The sequence below is a fragment of the Zalophus californianus genome, chromosome 1, assembly GCF_009762305.2.
Source record: "Zalophus californianus isolate mZalCal1 chromosome 1, mZalCal1.pri.v2, whole genome shotgun sequence".
Classification (NCBI taxonomy): Eukaryota; Metazoa; Chordata; class Mammalia; order Carnivora; family Otariidae; genus Zalophus; species Zalophus californianus.
In genome coordinates, this window is record NC_045595.1 from 84,572,690 (window position 1) to 84,586,649 (window position 13,960).

At 39.8% G+C, this 13,960-nt stretch overlaps 1 protein-coding gene across 9 annotated transcripts in view; it reads left to right on the top strand.

Moving 5' to 3' along the window:
* Nucleotides 1–2,758: 2,758 nt before the first annotated feature.
* Nucleotides 2,759–13,960, top strand: part of TBC1D5 (TBC1 domain family member 5) — a 579,609-nt gene continuing 568,407 nt past the window's right edge. For 4 of the 9 annotated variants that reach the window (XM_027583569.2, XM_027583568.2, XM_027583571.2 and 1 more), the window contains exon 1: nt 2,759–2,899. The gene's annotated coding sequence lies outside the window, so the exon portion shown is untranslated. Of the gene's footprint in view, nt 2,900–3,268; nt 3,346–13,960 lie in introns of those variants that run through there. The other 5 variants (XM_027583572.1, XM_027583576.1, XM_027583574.2 and 2 more) reach the window with 4 other exon arrangements.

Genomic DNA, 13,960 nt, shown 5'->3' on the forward strand with positions numbered 1-13,960 from the left:
GCACATATACTAAAATTGGAACAGAATGTACATCTTGTTATTATGTTAGTCTAGGTCCCTATGGCAATTTCAGGATCTGAATGTGGGCCTATTTACCTAGGTGTGTTGAGTGTAGTAGAAGAGAAAAGAGCCAGGAGAGGGGATGTGGATGTTGCCCTGGCCAAAAGGGTCCAGGCTGAGTGTCCCCAGTGGCAGAGGCCTAGGGGAAGGCTTCTACCTTTCCTAGAGAACATCTGCATTTGTGTGTGTGTGTGTGTGTGTGTTTGTGCACGCACGTGTGCACGCATGCACTTCACTTTCTGTCATGTTCTGAGACAGAGAATGCACATAGATGACAAGGCAGAGAACCAGGCTGCCGCAAAATCAAGTGTCTTAATTGCTATTTTTCTAAGAATGCTGATGTTGATTCAAATTTAATGTTTCTACCTTAAAATATTAATTGTATTATAAGTAGCATAACTCAAAATGAATTTTCATACAATGTTTATGTTTTATGGAGTTATTAATCATCAGCTTCATTACTTTAGTTTCTTTTTCCTAGATTAGATTGCAGGCCAGTCTCAGCCCTGTCAGGGTACTCTGCAGCAACTGGGGACTAACAGACCCCTCAGGTTTTCTTTTGTAGATTAAGGATGTGAGACGCTAGAGAGAAGCTGAATCCCTAGAGCTACTGTTGTGGCCTCAAGGATGGGGTCATTCTGTGGTTCTCCAAAAGGCCAGCTGGGCCTCCCAGCCTGAAACCACCCAACACAGGTGATGGTAGATGACTGGGCTAGTTTTCCACGTCTCTTCACTCCCTGACAATAAACCTCTAAGATAATCTGGGTACATGTATGACTCTTCCTTGCAACATGGAAAAACCTGACTAATTCTCAGTACTCAGTAGTTCAAGAGAGAGATGAGGAGGATCTGAGGTGAGATGTGGGTGGAGCTATACAGAAGAAAGCCCATTACTTGGTGACTGAATGCTGTAGGATACAGAGGAGTCAGGCAAAGCTCCCAGGTTTTCTGTTTGGAGCCTTGAGGGTTGAATGCACTACCAACAGAAGATAGAGGACATAGAAGAAGAGGCAGGTTTGGAGGAGATTTGCAAAACTCAGTTTGAGCAGGTTGGGTTTGGGGTGCCTGTGGGGACACTTGGGACACAACTCTAGCAGACAGCTGGATACATAGGTCTATTCTGGTTATTTATTGCTACCTAACAAACTACCACAAAACTGAGTGGTTTAAACAACACTTTTATTTATTTGCCCACAATTCTACAATTTGGGCCTGGTGGAGAATAGCTCATCTCTGTTCCATGTGGCATCAGCTGGGGCAACCTGATGGGGCTGGAGAATCCACTTCCAAGATGGCTCATTCACACATGTGGTAGATTGTGTTGTGTTCAATGGGAGCACAGCTGGGGCTATTAGCCCAGGTCCTCAATTTTCCTCTATTTGGCCTCTTGAAATGGCTAGGTTAGGCTTCTGACAGCATGGTAGTCTTGGAGTAGTTAGATTTCTTACATTATGCTTCCTCCAAAGGGCAAAAACAGAAGCTGTTGTCAAAAACAAAACTGAATGAACAAGGAAATAGATTTTATGCAGACTACTGCAATGGAAAGATTACCCAGATTTGAAGATCACAGTGTTTCTGCAGGGCTTTGCCTTGTACTTTTACAGGGAGGAGTAGACAGGTTATCAGTGGGATGACTTAGAGTTGTGAGATAGGGAAAATGAAGGAACCCCATGAAAGATGGCTTTTTTGCTGCCTCTTTTCTTACTAGGACCTACACCACCACCCTACACGCCTTATTGTACAGATAATGTACGTCTTCTTTTTTACTAGGTGAAGCATTTGCCACTCTAAATAGCATTCCCATTCAAAGCTTTCATATTTGAGAAACAAACACCAGCATTCCCTGTGCTAGGCTAAAGGGAATCTTAAAACATAAGCAGAGGTGGAAGACAGAGTTTAGGCATTGCCTGGGTTCTGATAGTCATCAGAATTTTACTGAGCTACCACAATGCTGAAGACACATACTGTCCTAGATTTTATGAGCAGAGATAAAATCCGAGCCTAGCACTGCGGATTTGTTAAAAAACAAAAACAAAAACAAAAACTTATATAGGTTATAACAAAGTGGATCTCCACAAAATGTTAAATGACTTCCCCAAAGCAGAGTGTTTCAGAGTAAGTGACTGGCTGGGTCCTGAAGCATGAATAGGAGTCTACTCAGCTGTGGAAAAACGTCCAAAGTAAGGCCATTTAAACGCAACTAGGAAATGTAAATTCTGAGGCAGGAGGACCAGCCTATTAAGAGTTTCTCAGAGGCTGACACCTCTCTTACTCTCAGTCTCACCCTGGGAAGGTGGTGGTGGGTGTGAGTGGTGAAGTCCAGGTGGCAGGTTCCTAAGGCTACAGCTGCGTGCTGCTGGGGGCATGAGAGAGAGGATAAAGAGAAAGTTTGGGAGGTGGTGGAAAGAGCCCTCCCGCGCATGCGCCCTGGTCGTCAGCCCTTTCAGCAGAGGGTTTGGCCTGCGACTCACTCCCCACGTCGCGCCTCGCATGGCCCCACAGACTGGGCCCCGAGAGCGAGCGCGTTGCGCGCCCGCGCAGCCTCCTGGCCGAGCGGGCGCCTGCGCACGAGCGTCCTGGACGTTCGAGCTGCGGGGTTATTAGAGGTGGAGCGCGGGGAGGGCGCGCGGCGGGAGGCGGCCGCCGTTACGGCGCGAGCGTGGTCACGTGGTCGCTGGTCACCGCCGCCGCCACCCCCTCCCGCCCTGTTCTCTTTCTGGTCGGGCCGGGCCCGGCCGGTTCCACGAGCGCCTGGCAGAGACTGAGGGAGAGAGAGAGAAAGAGGAGGGGAGGAGGAGGATTCAGGGAATAGGAGCTGGGGAGCCCTTCTGCGCCACAGGTAAAACATGATGATGATTATAATCGTAAAAAAGCCGAGCTCCCTGAGCGCCTCCGCCTCCCTCCAGTGCAGCCCCACATGCAGTCGCTCCCGCCCCGGCCTCCCCCTCTGCGTCTCAGGACCACTCCCGCCTCCCCCAGCGCCGCTGCTGCAGCTGCCGCCGCCTCACGGGAGGGCCTGAGGGTGCTGCTGCTGCTGCTGCTGCTGCTGCTGCTGTCGCCGCGAACGGGTAGTCGCACTGCCCCCGTTTGTGCGCTTCCCGGATCGCGTGAGGGCTGGGTGGCGGGAGGGAGGTTCCTCTAGCTCCAGGGCGGGTGGGGCGAGAGGGCTGCTTCCCCCAGTCCGCCTGCCTTCCTTGCCTCGGGAGGTTGGGGTCTAGGCTGCAAGGACAACTGCTGCAAGAGGGCAGAACCTGGTGGTTGGACTGTGGCTCAGCTTCCTACTTGGTAAATTTCTCTGTTCATATCAGCCCTGGGCAGCACGCTTCCTTCGGAGGCCGGAAGCGAAATGGGCCCGGAATCCCCAAACCTTTTAAAATGCAGCCTTTAGAGTAGAGAAGCCTTTCAGCTTTGAGGGTAGAAACGTGGTCCTGTTTTAGTACGACCTGTAAGAACATGCAAGTTGAGGCCTTTAAGGATGAGAAAAACTTTGTGAAAGTTGATTCCCCCTTCCTGCTTTTCCTGGAAAAACGAACACAAACCTCCTAAACAATTTTTTGATTCTACAAATGACCTAGAGTTTGTTCAATACCAGCCATTAACTAGTTTTAGTTTCAGGAATATGATTTAAAGTTCACATCCTAAAGATTTTTTCCTGAATAATAGTTTTCGGGAATGTTCTATTCATCAACTCCGAATTGGACTAAATCCCGAAATTGTAGCGTACAGGTTGCACAGCCTTGGGCCTGATTGCGTGGAGATTTCTAGAACCAGTCATTACTTGTACTCTTTGTACAACAAAATATAGTACAGGGAAACTATATTATTAGTGTGCTGTTGCACAAAATACTTAAAGCAGGAAGTAGTAAATGTAGGCATTGTTGAAAATAAACCTTTGAACACTTAAATTCATTTATATGTTGGTCATTTCTCTTAATGAGCTTTTCTGATTACACATCTTGGAAGTTTCATACTATATCGCTAAATTCAAATGTAAACTTGAGCATTTAATATTTTTACAACAATCTGCAATAGAGTCAAAGCAGTAGTTCTCAAACTTTAATGTGCATAGGAATCCCTTGGGGCTCTGGTTTAAAAATGCAAATTCTGATTTAGTAGATCTGTGATGCATTTTGATATTCTGCATTTCTTAAAAGCTCCTAGGTGCTGCTGGACAAGGAACTTTGATTCTTGAGTAGCAGGGATGTGGATAATGTGTGTGCTAAGAAATAAAATGATGTGTCAGTGAATAAGAGCCTTAATTCATCCTGAGTGTAGAGGTGGTTTGAGAGAAGGGGGAAAAGGCAGGATGAACTGAGAAAGTTCCCCTTCGGGCGATACTTTATGAAGAATGAACAGGTTATGTAGGGGTAGGAGGGAAGGGGATAGTAGTACTGGGGTGAGTTGCCCCAACCTGGAGGAGTGCAGGTACCAGGTGTGCATGCTGTGGTGCATACATCACCTGGCCTGTGAATTTTCCATGGAAGCTTGGTGTATTTCTAGCTGAAGGACTCAGCTATGGGTAGTTGGGTTTTATCAACTTCTAGACTATGAATGCTGTGTCTCTGAATCCATTGCTGGGATGAAATTCTCTTTTATTGGTGACAGTATTGAGTGTTTGCTTTTTCTCTCAGATGCAGCCTCAGTTGAGCAATGCGTTCCTGAGCCTTGGAAGCAAACTTGTAAAGAATTTAGGGTCCTCACCTGCTGAGGTTATCCTAAATGGATTTAGATTTTTTCCTAATCTAATTAAGAAAATGTAAATTGAAAAGTTGAAAAGTGTCATACTTAACCTCATACTTTATGTCTATAAAAATGGTTGTACCTAACTTTTTAAAAACTTTATTGAAGTGTAACATCAATTACTTTTAGCACTGTAATTGTTATAGTCTTCATTCTATTCCTTACTTTATCATTTTTTTTCTTCATGTACTTAAATAATATGTATGACAGTGCTTTTGAAGCACGAAGTGCCAGACACTGTTCTGAGCACTTTATGTATCTTAACTCATGTGATACTCACAACAATCTTTAAGGAAACTGAAGCAGAGAGGGTAAAAGTCCTTTGCTAACACAGAGCTGGCACTCTGGCTGGCTGACTCTACAGTCCATGCTTTAACAATCTTCTGAATGTAGCTTTTATGGAAGAAAATAAATTAATGATACATTTTAAAATCCCCTTTCCCTAGTATTGTTGAAAATTACGAGCTTTTCTTTCATTTTAAAATCCAAACTTGTCATCTTTTAAAAAAATTTCCTCCATCGTATAATGAAAACTTGCCTAAATGCTTGTAATCTTTTCTGAATAAGATACTGAAATTTGCAAAGCTCTATTTTGTTTGCACGTGTTGGCCAGACCATTCTCATTCAAGTCTGTAAGTCACTGTTAAATATGAAAGTAGTGTCTGCTTCCTTTTGACCCTGCAAGTTTTCGTTCTTCATCTTTTTGCCTATGCCTCTCTTCCACCTTCCATCCCCTTTCCCCCTTTACGCATACGTAGTAGATTTATCCTGTATTTGTTATCCTGACGTTTAGGATTTTTTGGGGGGGATTGATGGGTCACTGACTTTTTATTTGGCAGGAAGGGCGATAACAATCTAAGCATGAGTCATTGTTATATTTTAACACTGGAAAAGTAGTAAGGACAACTTAAGTGTTGTTTTGTCTCTGACCGCTTTTATAGCAGCACCAGTCTGAGGAGTGGTGCTTATACACTTGGTCTAAGACCGTTCTCTTAACGTGGACAGATGATTAGAATGGCAATAATGTTACAGTGTGTGTAGTGGAACTTGAGAAGTGAGATTTTATGGCTGTGGGCAGTTGTGGGAGGGGAAGTGAGAGGAGAGGGCCTGTGGGCTGATTCCAGTAGCATTAATTCTTCAATAACTGGGATAATAATTTGGGAAGTAAGTCAGTATAACAACAAATCCCTGTTGTAAACGTTTTCTCAAAGTTCATACTCTGTTGTGATGTCTGTTGTAATGTTATGCTGGTCAGTTACTTAGCTTCATAGTGCCTCACTTTTCTCAACTTTAAAGTGAGGATAATAGTAATAAGTACCTCAGAAAATTGTTTTGAGGACTAAATGAGTATATTTGTGTGTGTATATATGTATAAGTATAGTATATATACATATATAATGCTTGGTGTCTGACACAATGCTTGTTAGGTACTATATTTTACTGTGTAAGTGTTAGATACTATGTTTTACTATGGATAATCTACAGTGTGGCTGATCATAGCCACATAATCAAGACTGACTGTATTTGAATGAACTTAATGGGAATTGTACATTTATTTGTATGAAGTTGTATTGGCCAGCAAAACAAAGTTTGTACTTTTTGGATTAAATACAAAATTGGTATAGTAATGCTCTTATCCCTTTGGGGAATTAAATATGAATAAATATGGTTTGGCTGCTCAGATCTTTCAAAACAAGGAAGTAAGGCTGTAGAAATAATAAAAGATGTTTTTGGTGGTGGTATGAAAGGATTGGTTTAAAATTTTCTAGTGTAGTGTTGTGAAGCCTAGAACAAGGTAACCTTATTTCTGAAGATTTTTCTGACTGTAACTTTGCCTCCCTCAGCAGATTCTTTGCTCCTTGAAATAATCCATCTGTCCTTGCATACTCCAGACCTGATCTCCAGCCCCTTATCTAAAACCGTGGTGGTGTATGTGTCTCAGAAGTAAAATTTTTGGAATTTAGAAAATTAATATGGTGCATATGCTATATATCATGAAACCTCCTGTGTTTAGGAACAGTCATCCCGTAGTTGTACACATTAATTTTCCCAGCAAATTTATACATGTTCACACTAAGGAGAATAAAAAAGACCATAAAAAGCCTCACATTAGTTTAGGCTGTGTTTTGTTGACAGCTAAGAAAACAATTTTAGTTTTCAGAGTTTTTTTGATTTTTGGAATTGGACATGAGGGGTTGGGATCTCTCTCTGTATATATATTTTATAATTATCATAGTACCTGTCTCTTTGATTAGAAAAAGAACTGGAGTATAGGATTTTTGTGTTAACATTTTCTATTTTTAGCACCTGTCATGGGACCTGGCATGCAGTAGATGCTCATTAAATGTCCACTAGTTTGGATGAAAAACATCTAAAGATAATGTCATTCAGTCATTGTTTTGTGCTACATGTGGTGTCTCTGACTCCATGAAAATATTTACTAATTGCAGATTTATTATTTTTCTTAACTCAGTTGCCTAGGGAAGGTGATTATTGGATTACTTTTTTGAGACAAAATAGACTTAAGAGATTTGAAATAGGCATTATAGATGATTGCAAATTTTTATAAATTTGTGTTGATAAGAATGCTTATATTTACTTTTTTATGGGTCATGAAGTCTACATTTAGAAGAATGGTTTACTTTTTAAAAATGATTGGATTTAATTTTGTATGATAACTTATGACAGACTAGTTGTGGTATATCTAAAGAAAATGTTGCTGTGCATGAATATCTTAGGTTGGATAATTACAGTATGATAGCTTAGCCTGCCATTAGAATTTTTTTTTTTAATTTTCTATTACAAAAGGTAATGCCTATTGTGAAAATGTTATAAAAACAAATGATCAAAAATAATGGTCTGCACTATTGGGAATTTCTTCACTTCTCTTAGGGGGTTATATTGTCTTGAGAGAGGCTGAAAAAAAGTCAGATTTGTACTGCAAGTACTAGTTTAGAAAACCAAGTTGCAAATGTTGGTTAGCAACGAAGTTTTCTTACTGTTACTAAACATCTAAGTAAGATAAAAAGGTTGAACTAAAAGCAATTTGGGTCTCTACTTCTAAATAATGGATCTTCAGAATAATTAATCAGTGAGAAGTAAGCCCCCATTTCTCATATAACCATCTTGGGGGAGATGAGATGCACCTGCCTTTTGATGGAGTTGGAGTGGTCTAGCACTGCAAGAAGACTGAGCCTAAGTTACAGGTCCTGGCTGTAGATGGGTGTATTCTGTTTGCTGGTAATTAGTGGGGATCAGAATTGACCCCTTTAGGTTTCCCAGAATATGTACCTTTGGAGGTATTCCAGTAGCTACCTTGTAGGAATCCAAGAAGAATTACTAACATTACATCTCTTGCCACCCTGGGGTGAGATGGTGGGTTGATTGCCCTGGATCCTTGGTGGGGGTTGGGAAAGAAGGTGGAGTTGATAGGAGATGGCTACATGGTATCACTGTTTCTCTGTCTACTGCATTGATTAAACTAGACTTCTTTTTCTTCATGAAGTCCAGGAGTCTTGTAGTAAGAGTGCTCATTTTGATAGGTAGATATGTATGGCATAGGGAGGCTTGGGATAAATTGTCTCCCCTCTCCAATATTCGTTACTCTTAATAGTTTAGGAGTTAATTTTAACCTTTTTACCTGTGTTGTGTGTGTGTATTTGTATTGTAGATATATATGGATAAACATGTATGTGTAGATACAGCTGTTTTTTAAACTAAAAGTGGATTTATGCTATTTTGTTACTTGTGTTTGTTTTTCATTTAATATTTTATATTACTAATGATGTTACTCTCCCACACACTTTTTAGTGGCTCCATGACTGTTTCATTGTATGAAGGTACTATTAGTAGTCCTCCATTCTTGGACACCTAGATTCCTTTCAATCCTTATATGACAAGCAGTACTACACTGAACATTATTGTAGCTAATATTCCTTTGTGCCTATGCATTATTTACTTAGGAAAAATTGTTGTGAGTGGAATTATTAGTAGGTTAAAAGATATGCCCATGTTTAATAGTTTTGAAACACAAGACCAAATTGTACCACTTTACCCTTAACTACAAAGCTGAGAGGCCCCGTACTTGCTGTTATTGGGCATTATCATCTTTTCTTTATTTTATTTGGGCATACTTAACTTTACACCTCCTCCTCTTCTGCCTTCTTATAGACTTTAACATTTCTGTAGTTAAATCTTGTTCTTCCTTTATGAGTCTTGTAGGCTTTTCCTACCTCTTGTTTATATAGCTATTAATTTATATCTTAAACTATTTTTATAGTTTCAGTTTAAAATTATGAGTTTACATTATTCCAGAACATGTTTAGTTGTGTAGTGTGAAGCAGAGGGTACTAAATTTTTAAGCTTTTGATTAGTTTTCTCAGTACTACTGAATGATTTATTCTTTCTCTATGGATATCAGAAATTTTATCATTTTGTCTTCTATTCAGTCCCACTGTGTTTTATTTTTTATTGGTGGGAATGAGATTTTTCTCCGTGTGTGTGTGTGTGTGTGTGTGTGTGTGTGTGTGTGTATTTTTTCTACCTCACTATTGCTGGTCAATAGAAGAGCCATTGATTGTGTGTGTGTGTGTGTGTATTTTGTAATTAGTCACTTTCTGAATCTATTACAACTGGTTTTCAGTTGATTCTCTTACACTTTCCAAGTAGATAAGCGTACCATATGAAACAAGCCATTTTTGTAGAGTTTTTTTCTTTTTCATGATTAATTTTTATTTATGGAAGCTGTGTTGGAATGATTTTCTTAATTTCATTGACTTGAAATATGTTTTGATATGGTGTCACTATGAAATAATCTACCCAGTTCTCAGAAGGATTTAAACATATTTGGAAAACCACTTCAAGTGATCACTTTTATGGACTGAATGTGTCGCCCCAAAATTTGTACGTTGAAACCCTGCTCCCTCACTCTCCCATGAGATGGTATTAGGTGGTGAGACTTTTGGGAAGTAATTACGATTAGACGATTAAATGAGGTGATGAGGGTGGAGCCCTCATGAATGGGATTAGTGCTGTTATGAGAGTCAAGAGAGAGTTTGCTTCCTCTCTCTGGCATGTGAAGATACAATGACAGGTCAGCAGTCTGCAATCTGGACAAGGGCCTTCAACCAGAACTTGACCTTGCTGGCACCCTGACCTCAGAGTTTAGCCCCCAGAACTGTGAGAAGTCAATTTCTGTTGTTTATAAGCCTTCCAGTATATGGCACTTTGTTATAGCAGCCGGAACTGATAATCTCTAAGGACCCTTCTGGCTTAGAAGTTTTGTGATTCTCCTTTTATGTAAAAATACTCGTGGTAATACACAATGCTCTGGTACTTTAAGTTAAAGTACCTGCAGCTTCCTTTATAATTGTGGCTGTCTAGCTCCACTGCCCAAGTAATTATTCTGAGGTTTTACATTTTCATCTCCTTAGAGCTTGAAGATTTCTTTCTATGTGATTTGGCAGAAATTAAAAGGGAATACTGATAGACTACAGAGATCAAACTGTGCAACATTGGGTTTATTTGCAGTATCAGGTATCATGATTTTCTTTCTCTGGTCAGGTCATATAATTTTTCTACTTTTTATGGTGAGTTTTCTTTTCAAGCTGTGGTCTTGCTATGGTCTACTTAAAGTTCTCCGAGCTAAATTATGTAATTGTCAGAGCTGAGTGTAATGGAAGCCATTGGGAAATGATAGACCAGGAAGCAGTGAAGACAGGACAGAGTAGGAAAGGTAGGGATGGGGAAGTGCCTGTATGTGTCTCTTTTTTCTCTGCCTCCCCTTCTACTCTTTGGTTATCCTTTTGTACTTCTTTGCCCTTTTAATGATTTTATGGCTTCCTATTTATTCTCCAGATACACTTCATTTTCTCTTTCAGAGAATAGCTCCAGTACCTCCTTTCTACTTGGATCAGGAGTACAGATGCTTTCCCCCAAGGCTGCAAAGTAGTCTTGATCAGTACCCCTAATTTCCTTCCTCTTTTTGTCACTAAAACTACCTGCATAATGCCCTCACCAATGGCCATCACGCATCCTGCCTTGCAAAGGGTGTGGCAAAACATTGATTAACTTGAGTTTCCTCATAATGTAAAACCACTGTTTTGGAAGCATTGACAAAATGAGAGTGAGAGATTTTATAAAGACAAATTGTGAGAGAATTGTAGAGTAATATCTGAGTGGCTGAGGAGATAGTGAGAGATTAATGTTATAAAGAGAAAAAAAAGGTCCTGAAGAGTCTGTAGTCTTAGATCTCCAATCCTGATTTCTTCTGTGAGCTTTAGACCTGTGTATCTGATTGCTTGTTGGATGGCCCACAGACAGCTCATGTTCATAATGTCTGCAACTGAATTTACCATCTTCTCTTACAAAACCTATTCCCCTTCCCAAGTGAATTATCTCAGTGGATGACTCCACCTTCTTTCTGGTTGTTGAAGCCAGAACCCTGAAGGCCCCTTTTATTCCCAAAATCCTCATGTAACCGCATCAGTCTCAGTGGATTTTAAGTCTTGAATCCATTGTCTCTTTATGCCCAATACTCCTACTCTGGTATATCATTTCTAGATCATCATCTCTTGCCTTTGTCTCTGTAGGGTTTTCTGACTGGTGTCCCTGGAGCCAGGTGATCTTTCTAAGCTGTCAGCTAGCTGATTCTCTTACTCTATAGCTTAAAACCTTTCAGTACTTTTCCATCATTTATTGCTCAGTCTTGTGTCTCCTTCTGCCTCCCCTATGATTTCATTATAAAGTACTGAAATCTTTTGAGTTTTTGGAACTATTTAGGATTTTGCTTGCCTGAAGTCTGGAATAGTCTGTCTCTTGATTTTACTAATTCTTGTGAGTTCTTAGTTGAAATGTCACTGCTCTAGGGAGCTTCTTACACCACTAAGTCTGTGTTGTCCCTTCCTATTTGGCCAGATACCCTCCCTGTACTACAAAATAACATTTATTATGTATTATAATTGTCTTTTTACCTAACAATCTCTGTCCCACTTTTGACTGCTCTGTGAATGCCAAAACCATGTATGCCATCTTTACTCATACTCCTGAAGCTGTGACTATTAAAAGTAGGTGTCCTGTACAATGTACTGTTTTAAGTGCTGAATATATAGCAGTAAATAAGAGACTGTTCCAGTTATTAATTGCTGTGTGATAAACCACTCCAAAACTTAGTACCTTAAGACAACAGTAATATTTATTTACTCATGATTTTATAATTTGTATAGGATTCGGTAGGATTAGTTTATCTCTGTTTCATTTGGTGTAGGCTCACTGGAGGTTAGAGTTTCTACTTCCAGCATGGCTCACTCAACGTGGCTGGCAGTTGATGCTGGCTGCTGTCTGGGAGCTAAACTAGGGCTGTTGATCAGAGCACTTGCATGAGGCTTCTCCATGTGGCCTGGGTATGAGTGGTGGGTTCTGAGCATGAATGTCTCAAGAACAAGCATTCTGAGAGGTAGGAAGTGGAGACAGAGAATCTGATGAACATTACTTCTGCTATATGTTATTGGTAAAACTGCTGTCTTTTATTGGTTAGACAGCCCAGATTCAATGGAAGGAGAATTAAACCCCATCTCCTGATGAAGAAAGTAACAAAGAATTTGTGACTATGTTTCATCTATTATACAGACCTAAAAAACAAACAAAAAAATCAAACTACAAAAATTGCTGGGTGAGGGACGCCTGGGTGGCTCAGGTGGTTAAGCGTCTGCCTTTGGCTCAGGTCATAATCTCGGGGTCCTGGGATTGAGTCCCACATCGGGCTCCTGGCTTAGCAGGGAGCCTGCTTCTACCTCTGCCTCTCCTCCTCCCCCTGCTTGTGCTCTCTCACTTGCTCGCTCTCTCTCTGACAAATAAATAAATAAAATCTTTTAAAAAAGATTGTTGGATGAGTTAAATCCTATCTTTGCTTTTAACCTCTCAAGAATCATGATAGTATATCACTAATTAAAGAAAAATCCGGGGTGCCTGGGTGGCTTAGTTGTTAAGCGTCTGCCTTCGGCTCAGGTCATGATCCCGGGTCCTGGGATCAAGCCCCGCGTCGGGCTCCCTGCTCCGAGGGAAACCTGCTTCTCCCTCTCCTACTCCCTCTGCTTGTGTTCCCTCTCTCACTGTGTCTCTCTCTGTCAAATAAATAAATAAAATCTTTAAAAAAAAAAAAAGAAAAACGAAAACAGTGAAGTTTTAAAAAGTAACTTCTATTCCTACCCTTTTTAATAACTATATATTTTCTTTGTTATATAGTTCCAGAATTTTTTAGTTTTAATTGTGCATGTAAATTAATTTTAATCAGTTTTGTGTTGTTTTTAATTTTTGTTTTTTGTAAGTTTTCATGCAGTGATGTTATTACTCAAGTATATTACTAGAAATGGGGTTATTGTGCGTGTGTGTGTTTAAGAAATGGGGTTATTGTATAAAGGGAAAATGCATGATTTAGATTTTGATTCTTATTGCCAAACAGCCTAATAGATAGTGTTAATTTATACCCTAACTTTAGTGCAGGGTGTAAATTATATTTGCCCATAACTTGCTACCAGAAAGTATTATAAATCATTGCTTTTGGTTAACATCTTGGCACAGATTGATTGCTTTTATCTTACTATTTAATGGCTTTTTGGGTTTTTGTTGTGTTGATTTTCAAGAGCTTTTTGCATATTATAGATTTTAACTCTTTGCCTATTATATATATATATATATAGCAGATATTTTCAGTTTTGTCTTTTAATTTTGCTTATACATCTTTAAAATTCTTACGAAGAATTATTAAATTTGTATGTAGTTCCATTATTTGTTTTTTGTTTACTATTCTATTTCATGGCAGAAACAAGATTAAACTCAGGTCCTTATTTGTCATCTTTTTACCATTTTGGCTAATCTTCCAGTAGCTTCATTACACGTGTTGCTGGCAGAGAAAAAAAAATCAAGACTAATGAATTCCATAGCAGTTATACAGATGTCTATTTAGGGAATGAATTTCAGAATCTTATCCATCTCTTAATGGTCTTATAATGGAATTGATCAGTTTTGGGATTTGGCAAAATTCTGTCCTAGATTATACCAGTGAATCAAGCTTAATAAAGAGTAATTGTTACATCAGTGTTACACTTACCCACAAAATAAAACTTTTAGTGATTGAAATATAAAAATATGAAACCTATTAAAA